The 19,521-nt window shown below is 39.4% G+C and overlaps 1 protein-coding gene across 1 annotated transcript in view; it reads left to right on the top strand.

Annotated features, from left to right (window-relative positions):
* The first annotated feature begins 392 nt into the window (after positions 1-392).
* The window catches only part of PPM1A (protein phosphatase, Mg2+/Mn2+ dependent 1A), a 41,310-nt gene continuing 22,181 nt past the window's right edge, over positions 393-19,521 (top strand). The window contains exon 1 of the mRNA XM_088839556.1: positions 393-798. The gene's annotated coding sequence lies outside the window, so the exon portion shown is untranslated. The remainder of the gene's footprint in view (positions 799-19,521) is intronic.

The following is a 19,521-nucleotide window of genomic DNA, read 5'->3' as shown; positions in this document are numbered from 1 at the left end:
TCGCACACTCCGTCCAACCCAGCGCCGGGGGATGAAGGCCCCGGTCCCGGTTCCGATCCGGGATTCGCGATGCTCCCTTAAACCTCGGTCTGAGGCCGGGGTAGCAAGCTGTCTGCGGCGAAAGATGCCGGGTAGGGCAGTGACGTCATCTGCGCCCGCCCCCGCCCCCACCCCCAGCCCCACCCCTCCCCCGCTGGCCGGCCGGCGCTGCGGTTCCTGCCCAACGACATCCGGGTCTCTCCAGCTGCTCTACCAAGCCGCAGCTGTAGGGAGGGCTGAGCGGACGGGGAGGGGTGGGGCGGGGCGGGGCAGTCGGACGCGTGGGGGAGGGGCAGCACGGCGCCGTCGAGAGCGCGCCTGCGCGGGGACGCGCTCGAGGCGGCGGCGGCGGCGGCGGCGCTAGGGGCGGGAGCGCGCGCGGGAGGGAGGGAGCTGTGGTCTCGGCGCCCGCCCGGCTTGCAGCTTCGAGTGCTCGGGCGGCTGCAGCTCGGGAGCCGGTGGTTGGGGAGGGGGGGTGGGGGGCCCCAGGCAGGTGGGGCGCGAAAGCTATGACTCTTCGGCTCTTCCTCCTCCCGGACCCGCTCTCCGCCTCCCGTTCCAACGCCCGGATGATCTGAGCCGCGAGGGCGCCGAGAGCCGGGGGCCCGGACGCAGCCCGGCTCCTCCCCTCCTCCGCCCCCTGCCCGGCCTGACCTGGCCGGCCGCCGCCGCGGTGACCCCCCTCCCGCCCCCTCCCCGGCCGCCGCCGCCGCCGCCGCCTCGGCGGACCAGGGACTTGCCCGTCCGCGGCTGCTCCGGGTAAGCGCGACGCTCGGGCCGACGGCGGGCGGCAGGGCGGGCGGCGTGGGCCTGCGCGGCGGCGGCGGCCAGGCCTGGGGCCTGGGGCCTGTAAACAAGCCGGGCGTCTGCCCGGGCGCTCCCGGGAGGAGACGCGACAACTCCACCCCCTGGCCCGGCCTCCTCCCCAGAGCCCGGCGGCGGGCGGCGAGGGGTTAACGCTCCGCGAGGGCGGCGGCGGGGAGGCGGGGGCGGGGTGTTGGTGGCGGCGGCCGGGGGAGGGGTCGCGACCCTCCGGCCGCCCAGGCCCGGCTCGATGTTAGTGGCGGCGACGCGGACGAGGCCCCGCGGCCCGGCCTGTCCCGAGAGCAGCCGGCGGAACTTTTCCCGAGCGGGGAGGGGGCGTCCGGCGCCCCCACCCGCCTTGCCACCCTGGGCTCCAACCCTTGGAGCGAGGCCGAGAGATAGAAGCGGGGGGAGGCTTCCTTCGGACCGGACTTGGCCTCGAAACCCTACATTTGGGGGAATTTGCTTCAGGTCTTTATGGAGACCGGGCTGAGAGTGAGGTTCCTTCAGAGCTCAAGTCAGTGATGCCTCCAGTTCATTCATTATTTAGGCATCGAGCAAATCCATTGAAGTAAATCGAACTGATTTCTCCTTTTAACCGTATAAAAGTTCCTGATGCTAGAGTTTAGTTGAGGTGTGGTTCTGCTCTGCTTGTACATGTTAAGTATTTTCTTGAAGGACAGCTGGCTGTGGAGAGCCTCTGCCAACCGCAGTTTTAGATATGTTTTGAAAATCTCATCACCTGAGGTATTTTTTTTTCAAGTACCGCGGTGCTTAAAAATCCACAAAGGTCATACTTAAGTTGTGCAAGCCAAGAAGTCTATTCTCTGCCCCCACTCCCAACTCTAAATTTTCTTCTGATTGGAGTAATAAGCCGAATGCGTCTTAAGAAGTGACTGGAAGAGTAGGGGAGATGTAAAAACCTATGGGAGGTGGTTTTTGTTTTCCCGGAGTAGATGATTTTGACATTACTAAAGGAAATTAGAAATTTTAAAAAGTTGTTCCGAGGAAAAGGTTTAATCTTTTCAAACTTGCACATTGGGGTTTTAAACACAACCACTTTTTAGGTGCAAAGAACTCTGAACAGAATCAGAGATTTTTAACAGTGCTCTTCTGAGCCTTAGGAGTTCCAGAACTCTCAGGAGTTGAGCAAGGATTGCTCCCCACCTGCTCTTTAACTCGAACAATTTCACTTTAATGTTTTTACTTTTTACATATTGGGCCTTTTCCAAAGTCTGTGGTTCAGTAATTCTTTAGAGATTGGGAAACTGACTAGGGCAGTAGTGACCCACCCCACTCCCTGTTTTGGGGAGGCCTGGCTTGCTGTGATTCATGGGGTCGCAAAGAGTCGGACACGACTGAGCGACTGAACTGAACTGAACTATGTGTAACTCACATGTATCTGTTTAAACATTCAGTTTTAAAGTGATGATTACCTTTAACCTGCAAGGTACAGCTATACCACATTTTGGAAACTATAATGAACTACACATAGAAGTTAAGACATTTTTTATTAGATATCACTATATTTTTCACATCAGTGAAGTAATTATTTTATGGGAGAGGTATATTAAGACTGGTAAGCTTTGGCTAGGTACCTCAGTATATATTTGAGAAATAAGATGGTCGAATGCTTGAGTCATCAGAATTTCTTTTTATGTGATGTGTGTGTGTGTTAACATATAAAGGTGGTTTATATTTTAGTTTGAAGAACAAAATTGATGCCTATAAGTACAGTATAAACTATTGAAAGAAACTGCACTAGGAGACAAGAATTGTTTGGTCGTGGTTGTGTTCCAAACATCAGCAAAGCCAAAGGGGTAGATTATCAAATATTTCTTATTTTCAACATTGTGTATTTAATAGGCTTTCACTCAATGCCTGTTATGTGCCAGGCACTTAGATGTTTCAGCATTCTGGCGCTGATTTTCTTTCAGGGTTGTGTCTTTCTTGAAAGAATTTTAAGTCAGTGATTGTTATTCAGGAAAGATATTCCTGTGGGTAACGTTTACTGATTTTTTTCTGTTGGGAATGAGAAGTCTAGAAAAGCTCTTGGGAGGAAGGCAGATGGAGATTCCACAAGAGACAAGGGGTGGTTGAGTCTACAGGTTTGAACAAGCGCAGGACCCTTGGTAATTTGATGTGAAGGGCATTTTAAGAACACATTGTGCAGGTTTTCCTGTCAGTTCAAGCTGGGTCTTGCTTATCTTGACTCGTTAATAAACCTTCATTTGAAAATTTGTTCTCTAATATGCAGTTTTTCAAAGAAATTTATAGTACAGTGTGTTGTCACATGGTAAATATTGCTAAGCAGTTAGTAAAAAAACCTACAGTCTTTGAATTTGTTCACATAGCACTTCAGTTCACTTAAACTTTATTAAAATGGCTAATAGTGTGTGTAGCTGATTCTGGTTTATCTGCAAATGCTTATTTGTTTAAAAATTTAAAACTAAAGACTGACATATGTCCATGGGAGCTTGTTATCCCTGAAATGCTCATGCCTGAGTGTTGGATTAATTTCTTAAGATGTGAGTTGGTGATCATGTAGTTACAATTAAATAACTAATTGTAAGGTGATATTTTGATGATCCCCTGAATGACACTTGGGCACCTGATTCTGGGTGGTACTCTTGACTACTTTCCATCCTTACCCAATCAGAGGAAGGAGGCATCCCTTTTAAGAATATCTGTGCAAGTGGAGTGCTGTAAGAGTCAAATAGAGGATAAAACAAGGTGTGGCCCTGTGAAATATATGGACCTTAGGGGAAGGAAAAGGTATTGTGAATCAACTAGGTAAAAGTTTGTGCCTTCCTGTACCTTGGTTAGTAACTTTATTCCAGAATATGTTCTGTCCTCCATCTCATATGTTGGTGCCAAACTTTTAAAGATTGAGTTACTTCATTTTCTGTTTCACTGTTAGCCAGGAAATTTTCTGACTTGGGATTATTAACTCCTGTTATATGAAAGTAATTTGGATTAAACTGTATCAGAAGAAGGGGCAGACAGAGGATGAGATGGTTGGAAGGCATCACTGACTCAATGGACATGTGTTTGAGCAAGCTCCAGGAGTTGGTGACAGACAGGGAAGCCTGCTGTGCTGCAGTCCATGGGGTCGCAAACAGTTGGACACGACTTAGCAACTGAACTGAACATCAAAATAAAAAATTTGATACCTATATTCTTTCTTTTGTTCTTTCCAATGCCTAATATGCTCCTATGCACAAGTAATAATTTTATATTTTATTATGAATCTCTAGAATATATTTCTTGATGATTTTGACTTTTAATTGTCCTAGCTATCTGTGTATCTTTACCTAGCTTTTCTTTTGCTGAGTTAGAGAAAGTAATTAAGAGGTGAGCTTCTGTATACCTTTATCTAAAACGTGATAAGAGTTTTTAGAATTTTTGTAGAAAACTTCGGGAAAGATAATGAATGTTAATGTGTGTTCATGGATTATTGATACTGTGTTTATAATATAAATTAAGAGATGTTTTAAACATTTGTTGAGTAAATGTGATAAAGAAGGGAGTTTCAGTTTTTATATTTCTTAATATGTTTATCTGGACTACATCTTCTTAGTTTATGTAGTATTCGTGTTTAGGATATGGATTGAAAGTCACTAGATTTTTTTCATGGCTGATATGATTTGATTTAAAATCCTATCAAACCAAACTACTTCTAGATAAATAGGAAAGTGAATAATAAAATCTGTAATTTGTGTGAGGCTTTAATTTTCACCACAACCCTCTAAAGCATATGATGTTATCTCTGTGTTGCAGATGAAGAAATGTAGGATTAGAGAGTGTAAGTAATGTGCCAGAATCAGATCTGTAAATACAGAACTCCTGAGCAGACTCTTCCCAGTTAGATTAGCCTTGTTCCTAGGAATCAAAATTTGAAAAGCTGAATGTTATGCTTCTGATACAGATTCCTAGAATTAAAAGGGACCTTACAAATTTATGCAGTATAAGTCTTCCAGTGCATGAGTCCCTTTTAAAACATAGGGCTTCCCTTGTGGCTCAATTGGTAAAGAATCTGCTTGCAATGCAGAAGACCTGGGTTTGATCCCTGGGTTGGGAAGATCCCCTGGAGAAGGGAAAGGCTACCCACTCCAGTATTCTGGCCTGGAGAATTTCATGGACTGTCTAGGCCTTGGGGTCACAAAGAGTCGGACACGACTGAGTGACTTTCACTTCACTTCACTTCATAGAGATTTAAGAAATTAAGATCATTTTCTCATTCCCAAAGTTTCAAAAGTCAACAGAGACAAACAGTTTTCTGTGTTCAACTATCATTGTTCAGACTAAGAAGTGGAATCAATATTAATTGTCAAATAGTTGATACCTGTAATGAAGGACTTGGGGAAATGTTTTTGAGTGCATACAGTCAGTGGAGCTGTATTGAAGGCTCCAGAGAATATGGTGAAACTTACTAGTGGGGTGATCTTCAGCAAGCTACCTGATTTTTCTAAGCCTCAGTTTTCTTCATCTGTCAAGGTCAAATGGAATAACCTTTCTCATTAGGTGATCTTTCTTTTGCTGCGCTGAGTCTTCGTTGTTGACCTCTGGCGTTGTGTAGTTGTGGTGAGCAGGGGTTACTCTTTTCTGTGCGCCGGCTCCTCTTTGTGGTGGCTTCTGTGTTGCTGGGCGTGGGCTTTAGGCACATGGGCTGCAGTAATTGCAGTACATGGGGACTCAGTAGTTGTGGCGCACGACTTAGTAGTGTGTCTGCAGCATGTGTGATCTTCCCAGACCAGGAACTGAATCCATGTCGCCTGCATTGCCAGGAAGATTCTTAACCACTGGACTACCAGGGAAGCTCTGTCATTAGGTAATTTTGAAGATTAAATGAGATGATCATGTAAAGCACATGACATGTTTTCTACTGTGAAGAAATAAGCGGTGGCTGTTATTATTGAGTATATGAAATCTAGAGATTCTTAGGGGAATAGAAACTTAGTGAGTATGAGAGGGTGGTCTTTGAGCATGGTTTTAGCAGTGAGCCTGAAAGACAAACTAGGAGACTGAGTGGAGACTTGAGAAGAGGTTGTAATGGTTGTGGGCATATAGACCTTGTATATGAGTACACCAAAAATTAAGAGGTAATGGAAAAGAAAGTTGAGTATGAGTAGATTTATTTGACTGTATGAAGCTGGAGATAAATTAGGTTAATGATTAGGTGGGAGTCGATGGTTAAATACAAAAGATCTATTAAAACATGGTCTGAGGTTTAGAGGAGCGAGAAACATTGGAAGACTTCTATTTAATATTAAGGAACTTGTCTCACTTTTGGAGATGGGACCAATTACTGGTAGTCATTTAGGAAGGGTCAGACCTATGTCTGTCTCGCTCTGTTTTTAATCTCTGTAGAATGACCTCCACTTCAAAATAGGTGGTAAATGAAAAGTACGTTTGTATGAAAAACCTTTTCTTGGAAAACTTGTCACATGTGGTTATGTCATTAGGTATAATTCAATTTGTTATATAAGAAAAAAGCCAGATGTATAGATTTTGTTTGATAAGTAGTACATACCTGAGAAGTAAGTTTGATAAATTTGTGAAGTTCTGAAGGATTTCAAAGCACTTTTAAAAGCTTGAGAGTAATGTTACTGATTCTTAAGTATAATGGCATTTTCTTGATTTAGGTATGTATAAGTGTACTCCTAACCTTTAAAAGGGGTGGTTAATAGATATTCTTATGAGTGGGAGAATCTAAGAGTGTTCATATAACTCATAGGTGCTTAAACTTGTCTTGGCAAAGAGTTTTTCCTTCTTCAGATTAAAACAGTACTTCAACGAGCAGCAATAAAGCAGAGGTGAATGTTCAAGAATGTTTACAAGAATGTCAGTAAATGAAGGAGGACAGGGGTTGAAGTATTAAAAAGGAGACAGTCCATGATTAGAAATGGGCAAGGGGATTATTACTACAGAAAAGCTGCAGAAGAGAGTACAAGACAGAAATTATTCTAAGTAACTCAGTTCTTCTTATGAAACGAAAAGAATAGTCTTCATAAAAGGCATTTAGGCTTTGTATGTGGGTCCTGGGTTATTTAAGATTGAAACATTGTATTGGAACAGTTCAGGTCTTATTAATTCATACCCAAACCATGTTTAATACTCCAAAACTTGTCTTTCCTATTAGCATCTTGTACAGCATCTCTCTCCTCCATTCATTAAAGCATCACAAAATTCTTCCTAAAATACTATTTTCATCACATTATTTCTCTGCTCATTATATTTAGTAACTTCCTTTTGCCTCTAGAATTAAGTTTAGAATTCTTGGTTTGGCTTTGACACTTTGCATAGTTGGACCTCAGGATTGATCTATTTCAACCAAACTGGTACCCTTGCTATCTCTGGACCACACCCTGTACTTTCTCCCTCTCAGTGGATCTTTGCTCATGCAAATTGATAGTTCAAAATTTTTATCCCTCCTTCACCAGCTTTTGTTTTCTTCTTTATCAAAGCTCATTTCTAGTATTTTCTCCCCCACAAGACCTTTCCTGATCACCAGAATGTTTCATTTCTCCTCTCTTTGTTCTTTCATAGTATCATCTATTATTTGTACAGGTTTAATCATATACTTTACTGTGAAGTATTTGTGTTTTAATTATAATTGTGTGTTCAATTTAATTATAAAATTCAGAAGGGGAAAATACAATATCTTTACGTATCCAAAGCCTGGCACAGGACCTATGGATAGTGGACATTCAGGTATTTTTTATTAGGCAAAATCTGCCTGGAGGTAGGTGTGATTGCTGTAGCAGAAGTTAAAGGCTTTCTGGTGGCAGATATTTCTGACTTTCTTCTCACTCTCTTTTGAAATATTATTTTGGTTGAACCTGTATTTTTTTTTTTCCCCTGCCACATTACTTGGCTTGCAGGATCTTAGTTCCCCAGCCAGGGATTAAACCTGGGCCCTGGCAGTGAAAAAGACAAGTCGTAACCACTGGACCACCAGGGAACTCCCCGAAACCTACATTTTTCAGTGCATGAAGATTATGCAAATCTGAACGGTGTCAGAGTTGCGTTGGTGTAGAAAATTATGTTAATTCTGAATGTAAGGTCTTCATCTTACCTTCCTGTGTTTTGGCTTTGAGGTTTAAATAGGACTCATAGCCATCCCATTCATCCCTTTCCAGAGTTATATTTGCAATTATTATAACCAGGCATTCTTTTAAACAGAAAGGAATTGTGGAATCACAGTAACTAGACAATGTTATCAGTTTAAAAACGGAGATAGGAACTTCCCTGGTGGTCCAGTAATTAAGAATCCTCCTACCAATGCTGGAGACATGGGTTCAGGAAGATCCCACATGCTGCTGGGCAACTAAGCCCATGTGCCACGGTTACTGAGCCCAAGCTGTAGAGCCCATGGGCTGCAACTACTGAGTTCACATGCTGCAGCTGCTGAGCCTGAATGCCTAGAGCTTGTGCTTTGTGACAAGAGAAGCCACTGCCGTGAACGAAGCCCGCACAATGCAAAAAGTAACTAGAAAAAGCCTGTGGGCATCAACGAAGACCCAGTGCAGCAAAAAAAATTTTTTAATTAAATAAAATATTTTTAAAATAAGTAAAAATGGAAATAACTATCAACTTTTAATTTGACTTTTAACTTTAAAACAAATGGCTAATATATGAATAGTCTGTGTTCATATAAATCTCTAAGCTAAACTTAAACTTTATCAAATTGTTAACTGTTTCTGGAATTTAGAAAATAGTAAAATTTTCTTCATTGAGTTTTTTGAGTGGATAATTTTATATAAGGAGTCTGTGATTGCTTAGATCCATTTATTGGCGCATGATACTAATGAGACCAGAATCACGAATTTGATTTTTTGTGTGCCTCTTAACTTTTCCTGGCCTTGACATTAGCTTGTAACAACGAGAGCTAATGTTACTGACTACTTATATGCCAGTTATTATCATAGACATTTTGAAGTACTAGCTCATTAAATTTTTTATAACTGTCTATATGAGATAGATATTGTACTATTACTACTCGTATCAACAGATGAGGAAGTTAAGATGGAGGTTAATTTTCACAGCTAATAACAGAAGCCAAATACATGTCCTTAGACTTTTCAAGTAATTATATATGTGTGTCACTGCAGTTTCATTGCTACTGGTGAAAATAACTAGTTAATTATGATGGGTAAGAAATCTTTGTATACAAACTACAGTTTGTGACTACAGTTCCATTGTACCTAGAGAGTGAATCTTGTAATTGAGTTTCTATCTGAAGTGTAAGTATAAACTAGAGTTGAAAACTACTGTATCACATGTCATGTCAGGTCCCTTTAGAAAAAAACAACCATTAATTTTTTTATATAAAAAGCACTTATCATTTAAAGCTACAATACAACTAGTACTACAAGTCATACATAATTTTGTCTTATGGATTATTTAATTCATGTTCACTTCTGTGACACCACTGACATAAATGATTTCATCAACCCTTTATTCAAATTAAATTCTTAGTTTAAGAAGATAGCCTTAAACACAAGGTCTCATAATAGAGATTATACTATACATAGAACATGTCATAATAAGGTTTATTAAAGGTAAATTCCTTGAAAACAGGGACCAGGTTTCATTTGTTCTAAATATGTGCTCAATATATGATTATTTATTCTTTGTAGTCTCCCTGCTCATTTTCTCATGAACATGTGCGTGCGTGCTCAGTCGCTTCAGTCATGTCTTTGCGACCCTGTGAACTGTAGCCTGCAAGGCTGCTCTGTCCATGGGATTCTCCAGGCAAGAATACTGGAGTGGGTTGCCGTGCCTATCCACAGGACAAAGAGAATTGAATATGAGCCAGAAATATAGCAGACTATGATACAGTATAGGTCATAGATAATCCAGTTTAAATTTAGGCTGGTGCTTTGTGTTCATCTGTGATAATACTCTTGTCAGACAGGGATGTAGATAAATAGGTTTTTTTGTTTGTTTGTTTTGAGTCATGCTGTATGTGGCTTAATTATTTTATTTTAAAATGTACTATTCAGGAACTGTTGTACTGTCTCAGTGAATAAGACCATAGTTTATTACCAACTTTGAATGTCTTGGCTTCTTAGCACTGCTTCTTGTCTTTAATTATGAGTGGTAGAAAATTGTGTCATATTTGGCATGTCAATTTGAGATGCAGATTTCCCAGGTAGCTCAGTAGTGAAGAATCCACCTGCCAAGCAGGAGATGTGGGTTCAGTCCCTGGGTCAGGAAGATCCCCTAGAGAAGGAAATGGCAACCCACTCCAATATTCTTGCCAGGACAGAGGAGCCTGGCAGGCTACAGTCCATGGGGTCACAAAAGAGTCAGACATGACTTAGCGACTCAACAACAGCAGCTATTTGAGATGCAGCTTGCTTATTTTGTTAACAGAATTTAGTAATGAAAATATTAACAATGAGGCTAAGCATGGAGTGGCGATGTATATATGTTTTTGTGTGTTTTGTTTTACAAACAGAATTGTAAAACTTAACCAGACTGTTGGGAAACATTTTTGCAGTATTCTGTCATGCTTCAGAATATAAATAGTAAACAGAATTTTCACTTTTCATAAAGCAGTAGAGTATCATCTTTGCCAAGAGTCTTTAAGGCTATTTTGGACATCAAGGGGCAAATCTTAGAAGTGGCAGCTTTTGTTTTGTGGTCAACCCATAATTTAATTCTGTTACTCCATATCTGTCATCTTCATTTTCTCTATCTGTGTAAATACTTCCTGATACTGTTAGCAAGTACGTTAACAGCCAGTCAGCCATCTAGAGTGATCTTGTACTGGTGTACTACAGTCAGTAGAATAAGGATCTCTTTAAATGCAAATGGGATTGTTCATTTTATACTGTAAAATTCCCAGACTAAATTCAAGATATTTTTGTCTGAAATCACACTTGGCTCCCAGAAATTAATGCTTTGAGTTTAAATTTCCTTATACTTTGCTTCTTACATAGAAAAGCCTTTTTTTTAAAATGTACCCATTCGTGAATGTTGAATGAACAAACGAATAATAACCCAGGGAAAGAGAATGTATAGGCTGTGGCTTCTCTTCAAAACTACTTTTTCTCTCATCTCCTTCAGCATCTCTCTCTCATGTGGCATTTTTCAGTAATGAATGTGTATCTAATGATGTTGAGAAACTTTTAAAAGTCATTAGTGAACAGTAATTTGACAATCAAGTTTTTGACTGGTATATTAGAGCTGTGTATTCTGTAGAATAACAACAGAAATGGTAGGATACAATTTGTTCGTAGGTCAACTTCTATGAGAATACCTTTTCCTCGGTAGAAAGCAATTCCTAATGCTGTTGACAAGGGAGAAGTCATGATGATGATGTCATATATTAATCAGATGTCACTATGTAATGCTAAATATTGACACCTATGAACGGAAGAGACATGATTCTTTCGAAAAAGTAATGAACTGGCTGAGGAAGTCAGCTATTGTTTTCTGGGCTAGTGTGTGAATCTTCAAACATCCTAGGATTAAAAAACAGCAAACTGGGAATTGAATCTACTTCTGAATATATAGACAAGTTATCCAAAACTGATAAATTTGAAATGGTTAACAGATGAGGCAAATTAAGATTGTGAATACCAGAACAGTCTTAGGAAACTTTAAAAACTAAATAGCTCTATGCCATCTAAATCATTTAATATTTTGCTTATACTATAATGTTTAGTAGAAATAGCTCAGTATCTAATTTTATAGTCAGTAAATCCTTTGATTAAATTAAGCTTAGGTATTCTTCAGGCAATTGTGTACTTCTAAAGTTTACTTTAAAAAATTGTATAGTAATTTCTACATAGATTTGTAGAAGTTTAAGAAGAGTACCTTATGGAGAGTGTGATTCACATCATAGCATATCTAGAAGATGGTGATAAATTAAAAAAACATGAAACATGAAGGAAACATCAAAAGTGGCAAGCTCTGTCTCACACTTTATGAAACTGAAACTGCTGCTAGTATCTGTGTAAACTGACTATAGTTTGGGTACTAAATGACTTGTGTCATGAGCTTTATGGAAATACTGTTTAGCATAAGAGCTTTATCTGACTTATTTTCATTGGTTTGATTAGTCAACTTTGATTTGCTTTTTGAAATTTAATTTTTAAGATTTTAATTTGGACTTTTAAATTAGGGTATATTTAACTCAATTAACAATATTTTGTATTAGAATTCATTTGAGTAAAATTTGGTTTGTTGTTAAGTAATTATTTAGTTGAAAGAGTGAAGTAAATATTGAAGCTGTAAAATGAAGAGATACTGAGCAGCTGAGAAACTTTCAGATAACTTTTGTAATCTGAAAAAATTTTAATATAGTCTTTTTCATGTTGCTACAAATAGTGTCATCTTTTTAAACCTTTTTATACAAAATAAAATATACAGAAAGCCATATAAAATCATAGTAATTCTTTTAAATTTTTATTGGAGTATAGTTGCTTTACAATGCTATGTTTCTGCTGTTCAGTTCAGTTCAGTTCAGTCGCTCAGTCGTGTCCGACTCTCTGCGACCCCATGAATCACAGCACACCAGGCCTCCCTGTCCATCACCAACTCCCGGAGCACACTCAAACTCATGTCCACAGAGTCAGTGATGCCATCCAGCCATCTCATTCTCTGTCGTCCCCTTCTCCTCCCACCCCCAACCTTTCCCAGCATCAGAGTCTTTTCCAGTGAGTCAACTCGTCGCATGAGGTGGCCAAAGTATTGCAGCTTCAGCTTTAGCATCAGTCCCTCCAGTGAACATCCAGGATTGATCTCCTTTAGAATGGACTGGTTGGATCTCCTTGCAGTATAAGGGACTCTCAAGAGTCTTCTCCAACACCACAGTTCAAAAGCATCGATTCTTCGGCGATCAGCTTTCTTCCCAGTCCAACTCTCACATCCATACATGACCACGGGAAAAACCATTGCCTTGACTAGACGGACCTTGGTTGGCAAAGTAATGTCTCTGCTTTTTAAAATACTATCAAGGTTGGTCATAACTTTCCTTCCAAGGAGCAAGCTGTACAGCAAAGTGAATCAGCTATATGTATACATATATCCCCTCGTTTTTGGATTTCCTTTCCATTTAGGTCACCACAGAGCACTGTGCTATACAGTAGGTTCTTATTAGTTATCTGTCTTATACATAGTAGTGTATATATGTCAGGCCCAATCTCCCACCCGCCTATGTCTTTATCCATTCCTCTGTTGAGATATTTTTAGGTTGCTTCTATGTCCTGGCTATTGTAAATAGTGCTGCAGTGAACATTGGTGTGCAAGAAACTTTCTGAATTATGGTTTTCTTTAGGTATATGCCCAGGAGTGGGATTGCGAGGTCATATGGTAGTTCTATTTTTAGTTTTTAGAGAAACCTCCATACTGTTCTCCTTAGTGGTTGTACCAATTTACATTCCTACCAGCTGTGTAGGAGTTTCCCTTCTCTGCACACCCTCTCCAGTGTTTATTGTTTGTAAACTTTTTAATGATGACCATTCTGACCAGTGTGAAGTGGTACCTCATTTGTTGTTTTGATTTGTATTTCTCTAATACTTAGTGAAGAGGAGAAGGAGAAGGGGGCATCAGAGGATGAGATGACTGGATGGCATCACTGATGAAAATGGACATGAACTTGGGCAAACTTCAGGAGATGGTGAGGGACAGGGAGGCCTGATGTGCTGCCGTCCTTGGGGTCACAAAGAGTTGGACATGACTGGGCAACTGAACAACAACAATATTTAGTGATGTTGAGCATCTTTTCATGTGTTTGTTGGCCATCTGTATGTCATCTTTGGAGAAATGTCTATTTAGATCTTCCAGCCAGTTTTTTTTGACTGAGTTTGTTTTTTTGATATTGAGCTACATGAGCTGTTTGTATATTTTGGAGATTAATCTTTTGTCAGTTGCTTCATTTGCAAATATTTTCTTCCATTCTGAGGGTTGTCTTTTCATCTTGTTTATGATCCTTTTTGCTGTGCAAAAGCATTTGTTTAATTAAGTCCCATTTGTTTATTTTTGTATTTTCATTACTCTAGGAGGTGAGTCAAAAAAGATCTTGCTGTGCTTTATGTCAAAGTGTTCTATGTTTTCCTCTAAGAGATTTAGTTTATAGCCTTACATTTGGTCTTTCATTCATTTTGAATTTGTTTTTGTGTATGGTGATAAGGAGTGTTCTAATTTCATTCTTTTATATGTATCTGTCCAGTTTTCCTGGGTGACTGAACAACAATACTTATTAATGTTGGCCATATATATATTTTCTTTGGAGAAATACCTATTTAGATTTTCCACCTATTTTTTGATTCAGTTTTTTCTTTTTAATTGAACTGTTTATATGTTTTGGGGATTAATCTTTTGTCAGTTGCTTCATTTATTGAAGAGACTATCTTTTCTTCAATGTATATTCTTTGCATAGATTGGGTGACCATAGGCATGTGGGTTTATCTCTGGGCTTTCTACCCTGTTCCATTGATCTATATTTCTGTTTTTCTGCCAATACCATACTGTCTTGATTACTGTAGCTTTGTAGTATAGTCTGAAGTCAGGGAACCTGATTCCTCCAGCTCTGTTTTTCTTTCTCAAGATTACTTTGGCTATTCAGGGCTTTTGTGTTTCCATGTAAACTGTAAATTTTTATGTTCTAATTCTGTGAAAAATGCCATCAATGATTTGATAGAGGTTGCACTGAATCTGTAGTTTGCTTTGGGTAGTATTGTCATTTTCACAGTATTGATTCTTTTAGTCCAAGAACATGGTATATTTCTTCATCTGTTTGTGTTTTTTTATTTCATTCATCAGAATCTTATAGTTTTCTAGGACTTTTGCCTCCTTATGTAGGTTTATTCCTTGGTATTTTATTCTTTTTATTATAGTGATCAATGGGATTGTTTCCTTAATTTTTCTTTTTTAAAATCTTTCTTTTAAAAATTCATTCTGTTTTTGGTTGAGCTGGGTCTTTGTTGCTGCTCACAGGTTTCCTCTAGTTGTAGTGTGCGGGTTTCTCATTGTGAAGGCTTTTGTTGTGGGACACGGGCTCTGGGCACACGGGCTTCAGTAGTTGGGGCACACAGGCTCAGTAGCTGTGGTTCGCAGTTCAGTAGTTGCAACTCACGGGTTCTAGAGTGCAAGTTCAGTACTTGTGGCACACAGGTTTAGTTAATCTGTGTCTTGTGGAATCTTCCTGGACCAGGGTCGAACCCATGTCCTCTGCTTTGGCAGGCAGATTCTTATTCAGTATACCACCAGGGAAGTTGCGAGATTTCTCTTCCTAATCTTTCATTGTTAGTGTATATAGGAATGCAAAAGATTTCTGTGGGTTAATTTTGTGTGCTACAACTTTACCAGATTCACGAATGAGCTCTAGTAGTTTTCTGGTGGCATCTTTAGGATTTTCTATGTATAGTATCACAGAGTTGGACACGACTGAAGTGACTTAGCAGCAGCAGCAGCAGCAGCATGTATAGTATCATGTCATGTGCAAACAGTGACAGTTTTACTACTACTTTTCCAATTTGGATTCCTTTCATTTCTTTTCTCTGATTGCCATGGCTAGGACTTCCAAAACTGTTGAATAATAATGGTGAGAGTGGATATCCTTGTGTTGTTCCTGATCTTAGAGGAAATGCTTTCAGTTTTTCACAATTTAGAATGGTGTTTATTGTGGGTTTGTCATATATGCCCTTTATTATGTTGAGGTATGTCCCCTCTATGCCTACTTTCTGGAGAGTTTTTATCATAAATGGGTGTTGAATTTTATCAAAAGTTTTTTCTGCATCTCTTGATGATCATATGGTAAAAAATCATAGTAATCTTTTTAAATCGCTTTATTGAGATGTAACTAAAATAACATAAAACCCACCCATATGAAGTTTACCACTCTGTAGTTTTCGGTGTATTGACAGAATTGTGCAACCATTACCACAGTTTAATTTTAGAACATTTTCATCACACCCCAAAAGAAACCTTGGTTTTCATTCAGAGTCACTCCCCATTCTCTTCTCCCCCAGCCCTTAGCAACCACTCTTCTCCTTTCTGTCTTTGTAGGTTTGGATATTTCGTATAAATGGGATGCAGATAACTTTTTGATCAGTGATTTCTAGCCTTGATAAACATCTTGTATATCTCATGAGATAGCCAGCTAGAAATAATTTAACCTCCTTTTATAGCTTAAATAATGACTGTTTCCTCCTTCTATGACCAGGAAAAATTATTCAATAATTGTAAACACTATCCAAACTTAAACAAAAAATCAGGCTCTTCACTAACTTCAGGGAATACATAGTCCTCACCTCCAGTGGTGCTTTTCACTGTGGGTTGCTCAATAGCCCCTTAGCTTCCCTAATATGTTGATCTAATAGCCATTTCTCTCTTAGTTCATGAACTCAGACTTGCATGAATTCATTGAAATATTTTCCTTTGCAGTTGGCTTGCCTGTTCCCTGCCTTCTTACTCTGTCATAAACACAGGAATGAGGAAGAATTAAAAGCAAGAAAGGGAGAACAGATAGATGCTCAGGCTTGGGAGGGACAAAGAGCAAGAATAGAAATGGTATAAAATTTTCAAGGAGATTGAATTTGTGGGCAGAAGAATAAAAAAATTGGAGGTTGCTTAGAAGAGAGTAAGACCTAGAGGGAAGAAACGGAAGGCAAAAATGTTATATAAAAAGAAAAGTGAAAAGTATAGGAAATTTTCAGTTCTAAATTTTGAATTTTAATCATATGTCTGTGAAGCACAAATGATGAATCCATTTTTTGATGAAGTATGATGCCCTTATTTTCTTTCCACAACTTTGTAGAAATTTTGAAGTTGAACTGTAGTCATAGGTTTCTTTTGGGTTGTTCAGACTTCCTTGAGTTTGAACCTGTGCATACTGGGAAATTCCTATCACCTTGGAATTATTCTTTAGAGAAATCCCACAGAGAATAAAAATCTCACTGTGCCCCTGGGCTTCCTGGATTGAAGGAGCAGCATTCTATTGTGAGCTCCCCTGTTGGGCTGCTTCAGAGTTCTAGAATTAGCCAGAGAATGGCACTAATTGAGAAATTGCTGCTGCCAAAGAAAATCTTACTTGATTTGATAGAGCAGACCTTCTGGTTGAATTAGAATTGTTAATGAGATTTTAGGGGTACTCAGTCCCCCCAAAGATCTGGACTCCCACATATAGCTTTAAAGTCAGTAAAATCCTGTAATGAAGCAGGAAATTTGGGGGGGAAGGGAGCACAAACTAATAGGAACTGTTACTACCTGTATTTGACCGCTTGGCTGGTATGTTTAAAATCCTATATCACAAACATGCTTATAATAAAGCATATAAATCCTTATCAGAAATATGCTTATAATGTTTTATATATACATTTTTTAAGAAACAGCTGATGAAGATAGGTTACATTTTCTTTATAACAGTTGAGATTTCTTATTTAACAGATAAAATGTGTTATCTGATTTATGTGAATGATTTTAATATTGGAAACCAAGTTTACAAAATGACTATGTGTATAATTTGCTTTAATAGCAAGTATTCTTTTATTTACAAAGAATTAACTGTATATGTAATATATGACTTTTATAGATTATTTATACTGTAGAAGGAGAAACTTAAGGGTACTTGTTGATTTAACTACTAGTCTATAAATTGAGCTTTATCACAAGAATATTTAACCAGGGAAACCTGTGAAAATATTTTTAGTCTTGAGCAAGATTGGAGTAATATTCTAAAGACCTTGACCTGTGAATTGCGAACTGATGTACCATGTACGAAACTTCTGTCTTTAAAGAAAGATGTGAAAACTTAGATTGCTATGATTTAAGTATATTTAGAAAATATGGGATACTAGAGAAGCATTTGTTGAATGAGATTAAGCCTTACTGTATAGTATAAGGTACCATTATTTTGCTGATGTCTTCTGATCCTCTCAGTGGAATAATGTTGATAATAGGGTCTAGGGAACTCTACAAGTCCTATGTTACAGGTAGTTGACATGAACAGAGAGATTAGTTAATAGTTCCTGAGTTTCCAGGAGCACTGCAATGTCCAGGTCTTAAATTTCTTAGAGGACTATTTATAGTTATATTACCTATTATTGTTGGAGAATTTAGTTTTCTTTTTCACCTTCCTCTTCTCATCCATTGGTTGTAGGTTTGTTGAAGTGAATGTAATTTTTCACATTTCCTCAACTCAATGAGCTAATTTACTGCATTTCTTTATAATCTGTTTTTTAAATCATTCTTTGAGTTTTTAATATCAACAGTTTTTTTACTTTGATTTCTTTTTTTAATTTTATTGAAGAATAGTTGATTTATAATCTCCCAATCCTTCCCTCCCCTACCCCATCTCCTCCTTGGCAACCACAAATCTGTTCTCTTTGTCTGTGAGTCGGTTTCTGTTTTGTAGATACATTTGTGTCATATTTTAGATTGCATGTCATATTTTAGATTGCATGTCATATTTTAGATTGCGTATATCTATGGTATTTGTCTTTATGAGTTATTTCACTTAATATGATCATCTCTGGGTCAATCCATGTTGTTGCAAATGGCATTATTTCATTCTTTTTAATGGCTGAGTGATATTCCATTTCATATATTCATATATGTATATTCCACACCTTCTTTATCCATTCATCTGTTGATGGACTCTTAGGTTGTTTCCCTGACTTTGCTGTTGTAAATAGTGCTCTCTGGTGGCTCAGATGGTAAAGAGTCTGCCTGCAGTGCAGGAGACCCAGGTTTGTTGCCTGGATCAGGAAGACCCCCCTGGAGAAGGAAATGGCAACCCACTCCAATATTCTTGCCTGGAGAGTTCCATGGACAGAGAAGCCTAGCAGGCTATATAGTCCATGGGGTTGCAAAGAGTTGGACATGACTGAGTGACTAACACTTTCACTTTCGTGAACACAGGGGTGCATGTATCTTTTCAGATTATGGTTTTATCTGAGTATATGCCCAAGACTGAGATTGCTGGATCATATGGCAACTCTTATTTTTAGCTTTTTGAGGAACTGCCATACTGTTTTCCACAGTGACTGCACCAAATTGACATACCCAACCGATTAAAAAACAATATAACTTCTAAAAGTGGCATTTAATTCTTTCATATATAGTTATTTTGTATCTTAAACTCACTAATTCTGTTATTAATATGTGAAGTCCTTATGAGACAGGAAGGAAGCAGGCAGGGCACAACCATTAAAAGAATGACAGAACCATGAAGAACTGGATACCACAAACACTAATTGGAACCTAGTAGGCCCAGGAGGGTAGGTAGAAGATTCAACTTCGAGAGACCTCGAGCCTCATTATATGCTCTTTGTAATGCATTCAGTTCAGTTCAGTCGCTCAGTCGTGTCCGACTCTTTGCGACCCCATGAATCACAGCACACCAGGCCTCCCTGTCCATCACCAACTCCCGGAGTTCACTCAAACTCATGTCCATCGAGTCGGTGATGGCATCCAGCCCATCTCATTCTCTGTCGTCCCCTTCTCCTCCCGCCGCCCCCAGTCCTTCCCAGCATCAGAGTCTTTTCCAGTGAGTTGACTCGTCGCATGAGGTGGCCAAAGTATTGGAGTTTCAGCTTTAGCATCAGTCCTTCCAGTGAACACCCAGGATTGATCTCCTTCAGTTCAGTTCAGTTCAGTTCAGTCGCTCAGTCGTGTCCGACTCTCCGCGACCCCATGAATCACAGCACGCCAGGCCTCCCT

This window comes from Moschus berezovskii, chromosome 9 (assembly GCF_049115385.1).
Source record: "Moschus berezovskii isolate FMDL1 chromosome 9, NW_MosBer_1.0, whole genome shotgun sequence".
NCBI lineage: Eukaryota > Metazoa > Chordata > Mammalia > Artiodactyla > Moschidae > Moschus > Moschus berezovskii.
This window is presented reverse-complemented; position numbering and strand designations above follow the sequence as displayed.